Consider the following 16,791-nt stretch of genomic DNA (forward strand, 5'->3'; position numbering starts at 1 on the left):
TCGTAAGGCACAAACGTCAGTATAAGTTTTTTATTTGAAGCGTAAACAACAATATTTTTACCACACTTGAAAATGTCGAATTTCGTGCCAAATAATGTGTTTTTGCGGGGAATTCTTCTTCATTATTTTAATATGAAGAAAAAAGCAGCCGAAAGTCATCGTATCTTGGTGGAAGTTTATGGTGAGCATGCTCTATCTGAGCGAACGTGCCAGAAGTGGTTTGCACGCTTTAAAAGTGGTGATTTTGGCTTGGAAGACGAAGAACGCGAGGGTGCGCCGCCAAAGTTCATGGATACCGAATTGGAGGAATTGCTCGATCAAGATCCGGCTCAAACGCAAGAAGAGGTTGCAAAAACTTTGGGAGTTGATCAATCAACCATTTCCAAACGTTTAAAAGCCATGGGAATGATCCGAAAGGTAGGCCATTGGGTGCCGTATGAATTGAAGCCAAGAGACGTTGAACGCCGTTTTATGGCCTGCGAACAACTGCTTCAACGGCACAAAAGAAAGGGTTTTTTGCATCGAATTGTGACTGGCGATGAAAAGTGGGTCCATTACGACAATCCAAAACGTCGGGCAACGTATGGATACCCTGGCCATGCTTCAACATCGACGTCGGCGCAGAATATTCATGGCCTGAAGGTTATGCTGTGTATCTGGTGGGACCAGCTGGGTGTTGTGTATTATGAGCTACTGAAACCGAATGAAACGATTACGGGGGATGTCTACCGACGACAATTGATGCGTTTGAGCCGAGCACTGCGAGAAAAACGGCCGCAATACGCCGATAGACACGACAAAGTTATTTTGCAACATGACAATGCTCGGCCACATGTTGCACAAGTGGTCAAAACATACTTAGAAACGCTCAAATGGGATGTCCTACCCCACCCGCCGTATAGTCCAGACCTTGCGCCATCCGATTACTATCTCTTCCGATCGATGCAACATGGCCTGGCTGATCAGCACTTCCGTAATTACGATGAAGTCAAAAAATGGATCGATTCGTGGATTGCGGCAAAACCGACCGAATTTTTCACAAAGGGAATCCGTGAATTGCCAGAAAGATGGGAAAAAGTAGTAGTAAGCGATGGACAATATTTTGAATATTAAATTTGTAACCATTTTACGTCAATAAAGTTTCAAATTTCGAAAAAAAACCGCACGAACTTATTCATAGTTAGTTAGTTAGTTATTCAAAAGTCAGTTATTTGGGATTGACGAGAGGATTTTTTATTATGATCTTCAAAAAAACCTTGTTCATTGGTTTTTAAATATGACCGCAAAATCTTGAAAGAATTTGCAACTAGCTTGTTTGAAACTGGTTGCAGCATATCATCTTGCAAATCATCTTCTATATCACTTTCGCTATCATGCTCAAATTCGGATTTAGATCCCAATAGCATCACAATATCTTCATCTGTGGGAAACTCTGAAGTAACAATATCGTCATCCACATACATAAAATCATTAAAGGTGACACCTTCTGTACCTTTGGTATTTTGCCAAGCTTCATATTCATTCTACAGTTGAATTTCTTCCTTACTCCTTTCTTTTATGCGTTCGCTTATAAAAACCAAAGGAATGCCATCTTCTTCATCCCATTCAGAATATTGACCGAAGCCGGCTTTTCTAAAACAATTAGAGATGGTTTCAGGCTTAACATCGATATTCCATGCATTAGTTATTTCATCAACACAGTCCATTAATGAAATGTTAAGATTTTTGTTTACTTCAAGGCATTTTATAGTATTTTTTAAAATTCTGCGACGATAATGACATTTTAAATTTTGTATGACACCTTGATCGAGTGGTTGTAATTTTGATGTCATATTCGGGGAAAAATGCTAGTTTGATAAACTTTAATCTCTGTTGGATGTCTTTAGGATGGGCTGGGCAGTTGCCAATAAAAAGTAGAATATTTCTTCCGGCTTTTCCAAATTGCTTGTCTAAGTTAAGAAGCCATTCTTCAAAAAAGGCTCCCGTCATCCACGCCTTTGAATTTGCTTTATAGTCGAGAGGTAACCATTTAACACCTCTAAAACAGCGGGGTTGATTACTTTTACCTATCAAGAGTAATTTCAATTTTTTCTGATCTATCCATGTTCGCGGCAATCATCAACGTAACTCTCTGTTTACTGTGCTTTCCTCCATGGCATTTCTGGTTTTTAAAAGTTAAGGTGTTATCTGGAAGACATTTAAAGAATAAGCCCGTCTCGTCTGCATTGAATACGTCCCGTGCTTGATAACCTTCTAATAAAGGAGGTAAAACATCACGTTGCCATTTCATACAATCTTCTTCGCTTACATCATTACTCTCACCACACGCCTTTTATGACATATACTAGATCTTAGAAAAAAAATAACTTTAGGTGCCATCTTGCACATTTATTTTATGACTGTACATATTTTCGTTTCCAATTATCGGGCCAATCAGTGCTTGCCTTGAAATTCGGTTGTTCTATATTAATTTTTGACTAAATTCCAATGCTTTTTCTTTAAGTAATCCTCCAGATATAGGCAAATTCCGTGTTCTTGCCGATTTCAACCATTCTAATAGGACTATGAATAAGTTCGTTTCGGTTTTACAACAGATGGCGTAACTTGATTATTATTCCATCGATCCACATTTCCAAACATTCATTGGAGAGCTACTGTCGTAAGGCACAAACGTCAGTATAAGTTTTTTATTTGAAGCGTAAACAACAATATTTTTACCACACTTGAAAATGTCGAATTTCGTGCCAAATAATGTGTTTTTGCGGGGAATTCTTCTTCATTATTTTAATATGAAGAAAAAAGCAGCCGAAAGTCATCGTATCTTGGTGGAAGTTTATGGTGAGCATGCTCTATCTGAGCGAACGTGCCAGAAGTGGTTTGCACGCTTTAAAAGTGGTGATTTTGGCTTGGAAGACGAAGAACGCGAGGGTGCGCCGCCAAAGTTCATGGATACCGAATTGGAGGAATTGCTCGATCAAGATCCGGCTCAAACGCAAGAAGAGGTTGCAAAAACTTTGGGAGTTGATCAATCAACCATTTCCAAACGTTTAAAAGCCATGGGAATGATCCGAAAGGTAGGCCATTGGGTGCCGTATGAATTGAAGCCAAGAGACGTTGAACGCCGTTTTATGGCATGCGAACAACTGCTTCAACGGCACAAAAGAAAGGGTTTTTTGCATCGAATTGTGACTGGCGATGAAAAGTGGGTCCATTACGACAATCCAAAACGTCGGGCAACGTATGGATACCCTGGCCATGCTTCAACATCGACGTCGGCGCAGAATATTCATGGCCTGAAGGTTATGCTGTGTATCTGGTGGGACCAGCTGGGTGTTGTGTATTATGAGCTACTGAAACCGAATGAAACGATTACGGGGGATGTCTACCGACGACAATTGATGCGTTTGAGCCGAGCACTGCGAGAAAAACGGCCGCAATACGCCGATAGACACGACAAAGTTATTTTGCAACATGACAATGCTCGGCCACATGTTGCACAAGTGGTCAAAACATACTTAGAAACGCTCAAATGGGATGTCCTACCCCACCCGCCGTATAGTCCAGACCTTGCGCCATCCGATTACTATCTCTTCCGATCGATGCAACATGGCCTGGCTGACCAGCACTTCCGTAATTACGATGAAGTTGTAATTGTTGTTGCTTTCCACGTGATTCGAAATTTTCGTAGTGTTCTCTAAGAGGTCGAATGCAAAAAGAATGTAGCAAATAATGCGCATAATCATAATGCTGGCAATAAATTTCTTAACGGGTATGCAAATCTGTGATTGCAGGTAACAACCATCGCTACTTTTCCCATTTGAAATAAAAAAGAAGTAGTAGAAGGGAATAGATCGCTCCCTATGCAGCTGGTGTTGCAGGCCATGTGCGTAGATACATATGTATGTATGTATGTATGTACATATGTGGGTGAAAATTGTTACTGTTAAATGGAAATGTTTATTTTTTTAAGCATAGGCTATCTTGAATAGACATGATAAAATCGCTTTAACGGGGCCGCATGCTTGGCAATATTGGCATTGGCATGGTGTGCACAGTGGCATTAGTAACAACAAAAATATAAACAATTGGACAGCAAGTGGTGTAACGTTGGCATCGTACACAGACGCAACATTTTCAAGGATACTGGCAGTCAATGTTGATCCAGAATACAAAGTAACGGTAGAAGCAGTGAGAAGAGCAGTGAATGGGCAACAGCGCCAGGTTAAATCTCAGGTAGAAAGCTGATCTCAGCATTTGTTTCAGTTCGCCCATGGATTAGCCACACTATCCTACGATTTGTTTGTTTATGAGTTTGTATGATTGTACAACATATACTCGTACATATGTATGTGTGTATATATAAATGTAGCTACATATTTAGATTCAAGTAGGCCTTCTATCCTTTTTATTTGATTGTATGCAAAACGGCTTCTGTGTGCAGTTGTAGTTATGATTCCGTCACTCTTATCCGCTAATGCCCCGGTTCTTGTTTCTGCTAGTGGCAATTAACTCTAATTAGCCATTTTGTACTTATAGACGCATTTTATATCGCACTCGTAATTCAATTTTTATGTTTTAAGCTCCAATATCGTAATTTAGAACGCCTACTTACTTACTTACTTAGGTGGCCATAACAACCCGTTACCGAGTTACGGCCGACCTCACTAGCTCTCTCCAGGCGCCTCTGCTCCGCGCGCGCCTTCTCCAATTCTGTACACCAAGCGAGCATAGGGTTTCCTCCACCAGGCGTTGGATGGCGATGCGTTGAACTATGTCAATGTCGGCGTAGAGCTCATATAGCTCGTGGTTCATTCTTGAACGGTAGTCTTCGCCAACGTGCACAGGACCGAAGATTTACGAAGAACTTTTCCTCCGAACACCCCAAGAGCGGCTGCATCGCTTTGTGACACTACCCATGCCTCTGCGCCATAAAGCAACACGGGTATGATGAGCGTCTTGTAAAGTGTCAGTTTGGTCATGCGAGAGAGGGCTCGACTACTCAATTGCTTACTTAGCCCATAGTAACCCCTATTAGCAAGAGTGATTCTCCGTTTGATCTCCAGGCTGATATCGTTGTTGCTGTTAAGGGCGGTGCCAAGATAAATAAATTCTGGAACAACTTCGAAAGTATAGTTGTCCGCAATGACGTGCGTTCCTACACGCCGTGTGTTCCGCGTTGTAGACAGCATATACTTCGTTTTACCCTCGTTCACGGCCAGACCCACTCGTGATGATTCCTTCTCGATAGCAGAAAACGCAGCCGTGGCATCTCGCTTACAGCGGCCGATAATGTCAATGCCATCGGCGTACGCAAGAAGCTGGACACATTTGTAGAAAATAGTGCCATTACGATGCACACCTGCTTTTCGGAGCACCCCTTCCATCATGAAGTTGAAGAGGTTGCATGACAGTGGATCGCCTTGTCTGAAACCTCAAACGGTACTGAATGGCTCGGAGAGGTTGTTTCCTACCTTGACGGAGCTGGTTGTGTTGCTCAACGTCATTCTGCAAAGCCGTATGAGCTTCGCTGGTATACCGAACTCAGACATGGTGGCATACAGACAATCCCTTATCGGGCTATCGAACGCAGCTTTATAGTCGACTAAGAGGTGATGGGTGTCGACTTGCTTTTCATGGGTCTTTTCCAGGATTTGGCGTAATGTGAAAATCTGGTCGATGAGGGACTTACCACTTATGAAGCCGCACTGATAAGGCCCGATCAGTGTGTTGGCAAACGGCTTAAGTCTTCCGTATAGGACGCTAGACAGGACCTTATAAGCGATGGTTAGAAGACTGATGCCCCGGTAGTTGGTGCAGATCGTCGGGTCACCCTTCTTCAGTACAGGACAAAGGACACTGAGATTCCAATCGTCGGGCATGATTTCTGCTAGCCATATTTTCCAGATGAGCTGATGCATGCTCCCTATCAGCACATCGCCGCCAGTCTTGAACAATTCAGCGGGCAAGCCGTCAGCGCCAGTCGCTTTGTTATTCTTGAGCCACTGAATGGCAACTCTGTCTTCGGCATGACTAGGTGGTGGAACGTCCAGATTATCGTCGATTGGCGGTATCGGGTCATCTTCTACTGGGTTGGAATTGTGTGCGTCATCGCCAGCAAGTAAATTGCAGAAGTGTTCCCTCCATATGCCCAGTGTGGACTGTGTATCCATAACCAGATTTCCGTTTTTATCTCTGCAGGCTGATACTCCGGTCTTGAAACCTTGTGTCAGACGCTTGACTTGCTGATAGAACTTTCGAGCATCATTCCTGCCCCTGTACTCCTCTAGCAGCTCACGCTCACGCTTCTCCTGTTCTCGTTTCTTGCGTCTGAAGAGGCGCCTCTCTTCCGATCTCTTTTCCCTGTAGTTATCTCACACGGCCTGCATTGCAGCTGACTGCAGAGTTCTTTTGTAAGCTGCGTTCTTCGCTGTAGTAGCTTCGCGACACTCTTCGTCGTACCATTGGTTTCGTTTAGGTGGGCGTTGGAACCCAATGGTTTTTTCAGCGGCAGCTCGCATAGAGCGGGATATATGTGCCCAAAGTCCGCCTGCGTCTGTAGGTAGAGTACGCCTACATTGTGCCAAAATCGCATCAGTCCCTACGAGCCGCAGAAGGAGAATTTCATAATAGAGGAGTAAATGTGGAATACTGCCAAAACAAATTCCAGCGTTCGGCTGGAACTCCGCAGCAATAATTCTACTCTCATATCCGGTGCTTGTGAAATGAGTCAAACCCACGGCGAAGCTGAACTAATGAAAGGCATTTTCTTTTCGGCATGATTTCACCAATTGCTTAGAATTGTTTAAATAAAAAGACTGCCCCGTTCTATGGGTAGCAAAAGCCAAATGCTACTGAAAAATCGAAATATGTTCGAAAATGGTTGTAAGCTTCCTTTATTTGTTATTTAGGCTTCCTTAATATTCGAGCCACAATAATTATTCAATTATTTTCATTTTCGCAGCCCTTCAGAAATAAAGTTCTATGTACGCTGAAGGATTTAATGATCTTTGTCTCAATTTCGGCAACACCGGATTGGGTGGCTAAAAATTTCCGAAATCATGGCCGCCTAACTCCCGAGATTTTCATCCTCTGGATTACTACGTATGGGGAGTAGTTGAACGTGAAACCAATAAGCGTCCTTATAACTCCAGTTGTTCTCTAAAAGTTACAATTAATACCGTTATGGTCAGTATGAATAAAGAGCATTTGATTCGGGCACGCAATCATTTCCGGACACGGATCGAGGAAATTATTGCAGTTAATGGAGTTTGTATTGAATGATATATGGATATATTATGGATATAGATAAGTTCCATTTCATTTCTACTCTTTAGTACAACTCTGTTGGTTGTCGGTTGTCGATTGAAAACCAACGTTGCGCACTCAATATTCTCCGTATTCTTTTGTATTTATGTATACATATTTCCTTTTGATTTTTAAATCAAAATGGTCATTCAAGAAGACAGGGTGCAAAACTGCAGTAAGTTTTCTCAACTAAAATGTGCATACATATTATATGTATGTATGTATAAACATTCATTCATTTGTAAAAGCTTAACGCAACCTGTTTCTTTAGCCGAGTCGTAGCCGCGACATATAGGGTGATTAATTTTGAGCCACTTTGTACATTTGTTTGCGTGCATACATATATATACACATATATGAGTTGTATGTATATGGTACCATTAAATAACCATTTTGCGTATTTACTCTTGAATTCTTGTATACAGATATGCGAATACGACATGTCGTGGCGTATATCTGTTTGTAGGTATATATACAGTCGAACCTCAATAAGTCGAATCTCGAATCAAATTGCTTAGCAATGGCGTTTAGAACTTCTATTACTCGAATATCTTGATAACTCGAACAGAATATTTGGCGCCAGCTTTGATAAGTCGAATTTCCGGGGGAATCCCCTTATTACGTGTTGCTTATTTTATAGCAAACAGATGTCAGCAGTTGGGTCGCTGCACTGTTTAAGTCCACAGGTATTTTATTAGTAGTTCTTACGCGAAAATAAACTCTGTTGACATGTCATCAAAACGTTGTTTAAAAACTTTATCTATTGATGAAAAATTTAAACTAATAAAGGAAGTAGAAATGGGTGCGCGAAAAAAAGATGTAGCAAATACAGTGTCAACTATTATATTTTAAAAATAAACAAACGGTTATTACTATTGTACAATCGCAGTTTTAATAGGACTATGAATAAGTTCGTGCGGTTTTTTTTCGAAATTTGAAACTTTATTGACGTAAAATGGTTACAAATTTAATATTCGAAATATTGTCCATCGCTTACTACTACTTTTTCCCATCTTTCTGGCAATTCACGGATTCCCTTTGTGAAAAATTCGGTCGGTTTTGCCGCAATCCACGAATCGATCCATTTTTTGACTTCATCGTAATTACGGAAGTGCTGGTCAGCCAGGCCATGTTGCATCGATCGGAAGAGATAGTAATCGGATGGCGCAAGGTCTGGACTATACGGCGGGTGGGGTAGGACATCCCATTTGAGCGTTTCTAAGTATGTTTTGACCACTTGTGCAACATGTGGCCGAGCATTGTCATGTTGCAAAATAACTTTGTCGTGTCTATCGGCGTATTGCGGCCGTTTTTCTCGCAGTGCTCGGCTCAAACGCATCAATTGTCGTCGGTAGACATCCCCCGTAATCGTTTCATTCGGTTTCAGTAGCTCATAATACACAACACCCAGCTGGTCCCACCAGATACACAGCATAACCTTCAGGCCATGAATATTCTGCGCCGACGTCGATGTTGAAGCATGGCCAGGGTATCCATACGTTGCCCGACGTTTTGGATTGTCGTAATGGACCCACTTTTCATCGCCAGTCACAATTCGATGCAAAAAACCCTTTCTTTTGTGCCGTTGAAGCAGTTGTTCGCATGCCATAAAACGGCGTTCAACGTCTCTTGGCTTCAATTCATACGGCACCCAATGGCCTACCTTTCGGATCATTCCCATGGCTTTTAAACGTTTGGAAATGGTTGATTGATCAACTCCCAAAGTTTTTGCAACCTCTTCTTGCGTTTGAGCCGGATCTTGATCGAGCAATTCCTCCAATTCGGTATCCATGAACTTTGGCGGCGCACCCTCGCGTTCTTCGTCTTCCAAGCCAAAATCACCACTTTTAAAGCGTGCAAACCACTTCTGGCACGTTCGCTCAGATAGAGCATGCTCACCATAAACTTCCACCAAGATACGATGACTTTCGGCTGCTTTTTTCTTCATATTAAAATAATGAAGAAGAATTCCCCGCAAAAACACATTATTTGGCACGAAATTCGACATTTTCAAGTGTGGTAAAAATATTGTTGTTTACGCTTCAAATAAAAAACTTATACTGACGTTTGTGCCTTACGACAGTAGCTCTCCAATGAATGTTTGGAAATGTGGATCGATGGAATAATAATCAAGTTACGCCATCTGTTGTAAAACCGCACGAACTTATTCATAGTCCTATTAATACATCCGACGCAAATTGATATAACCGGTTTGAATCATATACGACTGATTAATAGTGTTGTAAAGCTAAAAGATACTACTGTGAATGGGTTCCTGAAAAGTACTTGGGAAATTCCATCTTAGCGTAAAGCTGTTGGATACACACATAAAACCGAGGCGCATTTATATTATACTATTTATACTGATTTGTCGTTTTCTTGCGATTTCGTGGATTAATGACAAAGTGATCTGCGTTCTTGTTGTTGATTCGCTTGATTATTTACGTTTTGATTACAATTTTGACATTCAAACCAATAAATTGGAAAAAATAGGTGGAAAAATAACATACAATTGGTTTTGTACTACTGCTGTAACCTTGTATTGATTGGGCTTGGATGAAAAGAAACGTCCAACTGCTGGCTACTTACATACGAGGGGTGCCTTATATATTTCGGGATTAGAGAACAAAAACAAATTTTAATCATCGAAAATCACCTTATTGTTATTCAAAATTTTCTCCATGAAGACCTATACACTTTGACATGCGTTTGAACCAATTGTCGAAGCACTTTTGCCACTCTGAATGAGGTACCTCCAAAACATGCATTCTGAGTGCCGCAACCGCTTCTTCAGGTGTCGAAAAACGTTGACCTCTCAGTTTCTTTTTCACGTATGGGAATAAAAAGAAGTTATTCGGTGCAAAGTCAGGACTATACGGCGGATGACCCATAAATTTGATATTTTGGGTGCTGAAAAATGCAGTTGTTTGAGCCGATGTGTGAGAGCTCGCATTGTCCTGGTGAAGAGGGATCCGTCTTTGGCGATTGGTTTTCCTAATTTCTTGGAAGACAACTGGCAAACAAATGGTTGTGTACCACTCCGAATTTACTGTTCTGCGTTGTTCTAGTGGTACGGTTGTGACATGTCCAGTGTTTCTGAAAAAACAGGCGACCATTTGCTTGGAAGTGCTTCGTGTGCGAACAACTTTTGTTGGATTTGGCTCATCTTGAAACACCCATACAGTCGACTGCTGTTTACTTTCGGGCTCATACGCGTAAATCCATGATTCATCACCTGTCACGATGTCATAGACGTGTTTCGAAGCCCCGCGATCGTATTTTTTTGAGCATTTCCTTCGACCAATCGACACGAGCCTTTTTTTGAGCGATTGACAAATTGTGTGGGATCCAACGCGAATATATTTGCCTAAGAATGTCTCAATCTCACGATAGGTCACATGACGATCTTGCTATATCAGTTCGCGCACAGCATCAATGGTTTTCGGAACAACAACTGATTTTGGACGACCTTCACGAAATTCGTCTTGGAGTGAACTACGACCACGATTGAATTCACCATACCATCGATAAACACTGGTCCTTGATGGAGCTTCATCGCCAAAAAATGAATTAAGTTCATCCATGCAATATTGCTTAGTTAATCCACGTTGAAAGTTGTAAAAAATAATCGCACGAAAATGTTCACGATTTAATTCCATTTTTGGACCGAGATGAATCTTTTAAGTTACTGTAAACAACACAAATACAAAACAAAATAAATCAACTGTCAGTTAATGTGGAGGAAGGTTCCGTGTGTACAAGTTCATGCAAGTGGGAAAGTCTCTGATTGCCACTCGCCTGGCAGTAACCATAACGATTTTTCTGCAAACGGAGAAATGTTACCAGCATCCAAGAGATTTGATCTCCTCCTTACAGGAATTTACTAGTTTCGTTCTGCACCATGGTGTCGTCAGAGCCTTGATCGCGGCTTGCCTATCGAAGAAAATGTTAATATCTCCCTCGCTCCCGCGTTCCCTAAGCATTTTGCAAGCTTGAAGGACTTCTGTTTGCAAAACGCTGGCAGTATTCGGCAGTTTAAAGGAGATAGCTAAATTGGCTGATTCAGAGAAAACCCCTGCTCCGACTCCCGATTCCATCTTGGAACCATCAGTGCAGGCAGAGGTGCAAGCTTCGACCCTCAAACTCTAGTTTGTGGATAGAGATATCTGTTCGAAGTTCGGAGAAAAACGGTGGTAACTGCCCGAAAATGCTACCATGTCCCTTGAGAGATTGCCTCCGGAGGCCAACCTCTTTTAACCTGATTGCACTTTGAGCTGCGATGGAAATAACGTAAAAGTCGATGGAAAGTAAGTGCAAAATGACATTCAGGGCAGCATTGGGGCAAGTTTTACATGACCCGGTGATGCCTATGCATGTAATCCTTTGCTGCACCCTTCCCAGTTTAGCGATACCATAGCTCTTCCGAAGAGCTTCCCACCAAACCAGGCATTCGATGTGGTACCAGCACGAGAAAGAAACGACTGGTGTGATTTGTTAAACTCGACCAAAATCGCTTAAGCGGTTATCGCGCCAATCAAGAAGAAAAATTAAGTTACTGAAAAATATAACAGATTTCGTGCAGGTCGGAAGTAAAAGAATGAAGCAATTTTTACATATGGCACGTAATTTGTTCGCTTCTGCACCAAAAAACCCCTCGTTGGAGAACTGCGGCGCTAACTGAAACCTCGCTTGATAAAAAATGGCGAAAAGTTCTGCTTAATTTTATTCAGCTGGTGGTCATTTGGCATAGCGACTAGGCAACTTTTTTTCGAGCTGTTGAAAGTGATTTTAGAAGTGAATGTCGTTTTAGTTTTCATGGATATTTTTCGAATTTGAAACTACATATATATACACTGAAAAAGTCCAATAAGTCTATTGTATACTCGTATTGCAAAATTTCCTTTTTTATATTCATTTAATTAATTAACTGTTCGTATAGAAAAAAAAATTCTTCACCAACTTCTTTTTAAATATCTTGGCTATTTAAAGATAAATAAGTATGTCCATACGACCGTATGGGGAAAACTGGCAATTTGAGTAAGGGTGCATGAGGGTAATGCGTTTCCCGGCAGTCGTTTAGTGCGCAATTATCTACATAAAAGCGTTTTATTTTACCCTCTTAAGAAATCGCGTGCACTAGTATAAATTTGTGTATGGACATACGCATGTGTATATGTATGTATGTATGTATTGTATGTATGGATGCATAATATGTACATAAGCTTAAAAAAGTTATGTGTTTCTGTATGAAGGGGCGGAAATCAATTTACACGTCACAAGCACTTTTAAGTGTCAATAAGGTCCTTGGCGAATTGCAGAAAGTGGCAACGCAGCTGCGGCGATTAAATGCAATAATTACACATACATATGTATTTACTCAATATGGATGTGTGTACGTACACATACGTGCGTGGGTATTTAGAAGGGAGTCGCGGCTCGCCTGAAAAAATAAATTATTTTTTCTTTACCATTTGCGGTCATTCGTCAGATATGTCACATACATAATGTACGAATATACTTATGCGGATGTAAGTATGTACGAACGCTTGCATAGCTATAAATTAGTCACATTTTTCTACTTTTGAACATTTTCAATTAAAAATCCAATAAGCTAACAGGTTTATTAAAGAGATTAAGATCAATTAGTTACTCAAATTTATGTACATATATACATATGAATGTACTGTCTTAGTTATTTAGGGCCACAGAAATTTAGTTTTCTTTCTACACTCTTCAAACTTGCAAAATTTTTCGTGTGAAAGTGATTTACAATTACGTCAACTTTTGCCGGAAAATACTCATATAATACGTCACTTAAACTTGATTTTATTTAAAATTGTTTGTTTAAAATTTGTTTAAATTAAAATGAAATAATGTGCAGATACTGGTCCTAAGTCCAGTAAGTCCAATCAAATTGGTAACGGTAAATATCTCTGCATAAAGGTCATCCTTCACCTCAACAAAAATTTTTTACAGTGGGTTAAAGTTTCAATTTATTGATCTAATGCGCCTTTAATTTATTCGAAATATTAAGTATAGGGTGGGCCATGTAAAATTTGCATTTTGAATCGGCTATTAAGAAAATCTAATCAATATTTAAAAAATTTTTTTTTTTTATTTTGAAGATTGAACATTGTCATTTATGAATGAAAAATAATATCGTTTAAATGACTGCCACGACTGGCTTTACAGTAGGCCATTCGATTAATCCAATTTTTAAGCACATTTTCGATTGTTTGGGCTCCAATTTCATGAATGGCAACTTTTAGTTCGTGTTCTAAAGCAGTGTTCTCTGGATGGTTCGCATAGCATTTGCCCTTAACGACTCCCCACAAAAAATAGTCCAACGAGCGTATTTCACAGTTTCGAGGCGGCCAGTTGATATCGGAATTTCGGTTGATTATTCGGTTTTCAAAAACGGTAGCCAAAAGTTCGAGTGTAACTTTGGCGGTGTGACAAGTTGCACCGTGCTGTTGAAACCAAATGTCGTTCATGTTATCCTCTTCAATTTTTGGAAACAACTCGTTGAGCATGTTACGGTAACGCTCGCCATTTACTGTAACCGCGGCTCCTCGCTCATTTCCGAAAAAAATGGCCCGATGATGCCGCCAGACCAAAAACCGCACCAAACAGTGACTAGTTGTGGATGCATTTGCTTCTCTATAGTAATGTGTGGATTTTCTGAGCCCCAAATCCGACAATTTTGCTTATTGACGTAGCCACCTATGTGAAAATCAGAAAAGAAGAAGGAGACTCACCACTTTGGAAAGAGGTTTTCAATATTTCCCAATTTTGTTCAAGCGTACAGAGTCCCATTTCGTTAATGTCAAACCTTTAAGTAAATTTTGAACACATTTGACATGTCATTTGCGTTACCATTCTCAAAAAAATAGGTGGTTCAAAAAGCAAACGCTATGTGGCCCACCTTGTATAAAGCAAGTTAAGATGTCATTACCATCTTCAAATGCCTGCAATAAAGTTTAGCAAGAAATTTCTAACTCCTTAACTGCTTAAATTTTGCGGACTTTCACAATAATATCGCTTTTTCAGCAGTCTAACTTTTGCTTTCACAGTATGCGTGAATCGCAATTTATTCTCATTCATCCTGCATCTACTTTGATGATAACTATAATTTTTTTAACTTTTTATAACACTCACACTTTTTTCACACTCACCTTAATGCGTAGTAGTCATGGAATAATTTTCAATCGCAATCAGAGCAAGATCCCACGCTTTCCATGAAGCTGTCACTATATATTCCACGTCCCCGGATAAGCTTCATCAGGGCAGATCCCTTTTATTTTTGCACAAAATTTACTACTTTAATATCTATCTCTTACCCAAACTTTAATAATTAATTTGCCAGAGATATATAAGGTTGTCAAAAAAGTCTTGCGGCATTTTTATTGAATTTTCAATTGTTCATAAAATTGGTTATAATAATGCGATTTAAGTCAAATATGCGCCGTTTTGTTCGATGACGAGCTCCCAACGAGATGCCAACTTCATAATGCCCCTCTTATAGGAGCTCGCTTCCCTATTGTCAAAAAACTCGGAGAGCCACTAGAGATTTTCACAGGACTCTCTTGTGGACAACTTCCGACTACCAAGCCCGTTCGCCATGGACAGAAATAGGTGGTAATCACTTGGTGCGAGATGCGGACTATACGGTGGATGCAAAAGAACCTCCCATCCGAGCTCCCGGAGCTTCTGGCGCGTCACCAAAGATGTGTGTGGCCTGGCGTTGTCCTGATGGAAAACAATTCGGCCTATGTTGAGCAAAGATGGCCTCTTCTGCATGAGTGCTGCATTCAAGCGGTCCAGTTGTTGGCAGTACAGGTCCGAATTGAGCGTTTGGCCATAGGGGAGCAGCTCATAGTGAATGATTCCCTGCCAATCCCACCAAACACACAGAAGAACCTTCCTGGCCGTCAATCCAGGCTTGGCCACCGTCTGGGCAGCTTCACCGCTTTTCGACCACGACCGTTTGCGATTCACGTTGTCGTAAGTGACCCACTTTTCATCGCCAGTCACCATCCGCTTCAAAAACGGGTCGCTTTTGTTGCGATTCAGAAGCGATTCGCATGCATCCATACGGGCAAAAATGTTTTTTTGCGTCAAGTCGTGTGGCACCCATACATCGAGCTTCTTTTTGAATCCAAGCTTCTTCAAATGGTTTATAACGGTTTGATGACTCATGCCCAGCTCTTGGCCGATGCTACGGCTGTTACTATGCCGGTCTCTTTCAATCAATTCAGCGATTTTATCGCAATTTTCGACGACAGGCCTTCCGGACCGTGGCGCATCTTCGATCACCTCTGCACCAGAACGAAAACGTTGAAACCATCGTTGTGCGGTGGAAATGGAAACTGTATCGGGTCCATAAACTGCACAAATTTTATTGGCAGCATGAGATGGAATTTTGCCTTTATCGTAGTAAATAGTACTGTAAAATATGCCGTATTTTCTCTTTATTTTGCTCCATGTTTGCGACGCTATAACTCACGAACGACTAAAAGCAAACAACAATTAATCAAACACGTGTTAGCACGTGAAAAGAGCTTTCCAAAAAGCTCTAGCGTGAACCGATGCGACGAATACAACTAGAACTACGCGCTTGCAAAGACAAGCTTGCGGAAATACCGCAAGACTTTTTTGACAACCTTTATTAGCACTAAAGCAGATAATAATAATTAAGTGTTTTTCTTGTTTCTTTGAATGTTGTTACGTTTGTAACTTGAAACATCTATGAAAATTTAATGTTTAAAAATTGTAATTTAATTTTTCGTGGTCGCCGTAGCCGAATGGGTTGATGCGTGACTACCATTCGGAATTCACAGAGAGGACGTAGATTCGAATCTCGGTGAAACATCAGAAAAACATTTTTCTAGTAGCGGTCGCCTCTCGGCAGACAATGGCAAACCTCTGATTGTATTTCTGTCTGCCATGAAAAAGCTCCTCATAAAAATATCTGCCGTTCGGAGTCGGCTTGAAACTGTAGGTCCCTCCATTTGTGTAACAACATCAAGAAGCACATCACAAATAGGTGGAGGAGCTCGGCCAAATACCCAGAAAGGGTGTACGCGCGGGTAGATGTTGGAATGGAATAAAATGGCGTTTGCTGTATGGCACGTAGCGCCGTCCTGCTGGAACCACGTGTCGTCTAGGTCCATATGGTTCAATATGGGCCATAAGAAATTGGAAGGGCCACCACGTCTACCGAAAAATGGGCGCAATGCGCGCAACGTTTGCGTTAATGAACACTCATTTTGATAATAAAGTTTTATCATTTTAACGTGGTGTTCAATCGTGTAACTTGCCATGATGATTTGGCATAAACAACTGAATAATAAAGAAAATATTTGACAGATGTCACCAAAACAAAATGGCTGCCACAGGACGCCAAAATCGACCCGCGCCAATTGAAAAACCGTTTATAATGGGATTTGGTACAGATGGATTGTAAATCAATGCCTTAATAATTAT

Source organism: Anastrepha ludens, chromosome 3 (assembly GCF_028408465.1).
Source record: "Anastrepha ludens isolate Willacy chromosome 3, idAnaLude1.1, whole genome shotgun sequence".
Classification (NCBI taxonomy): Eukaryota; Metazoa; Arthropoda; class Insecta; order Diptera; family Tephritidae; genus Anastrepha; species Anastrepha ludens.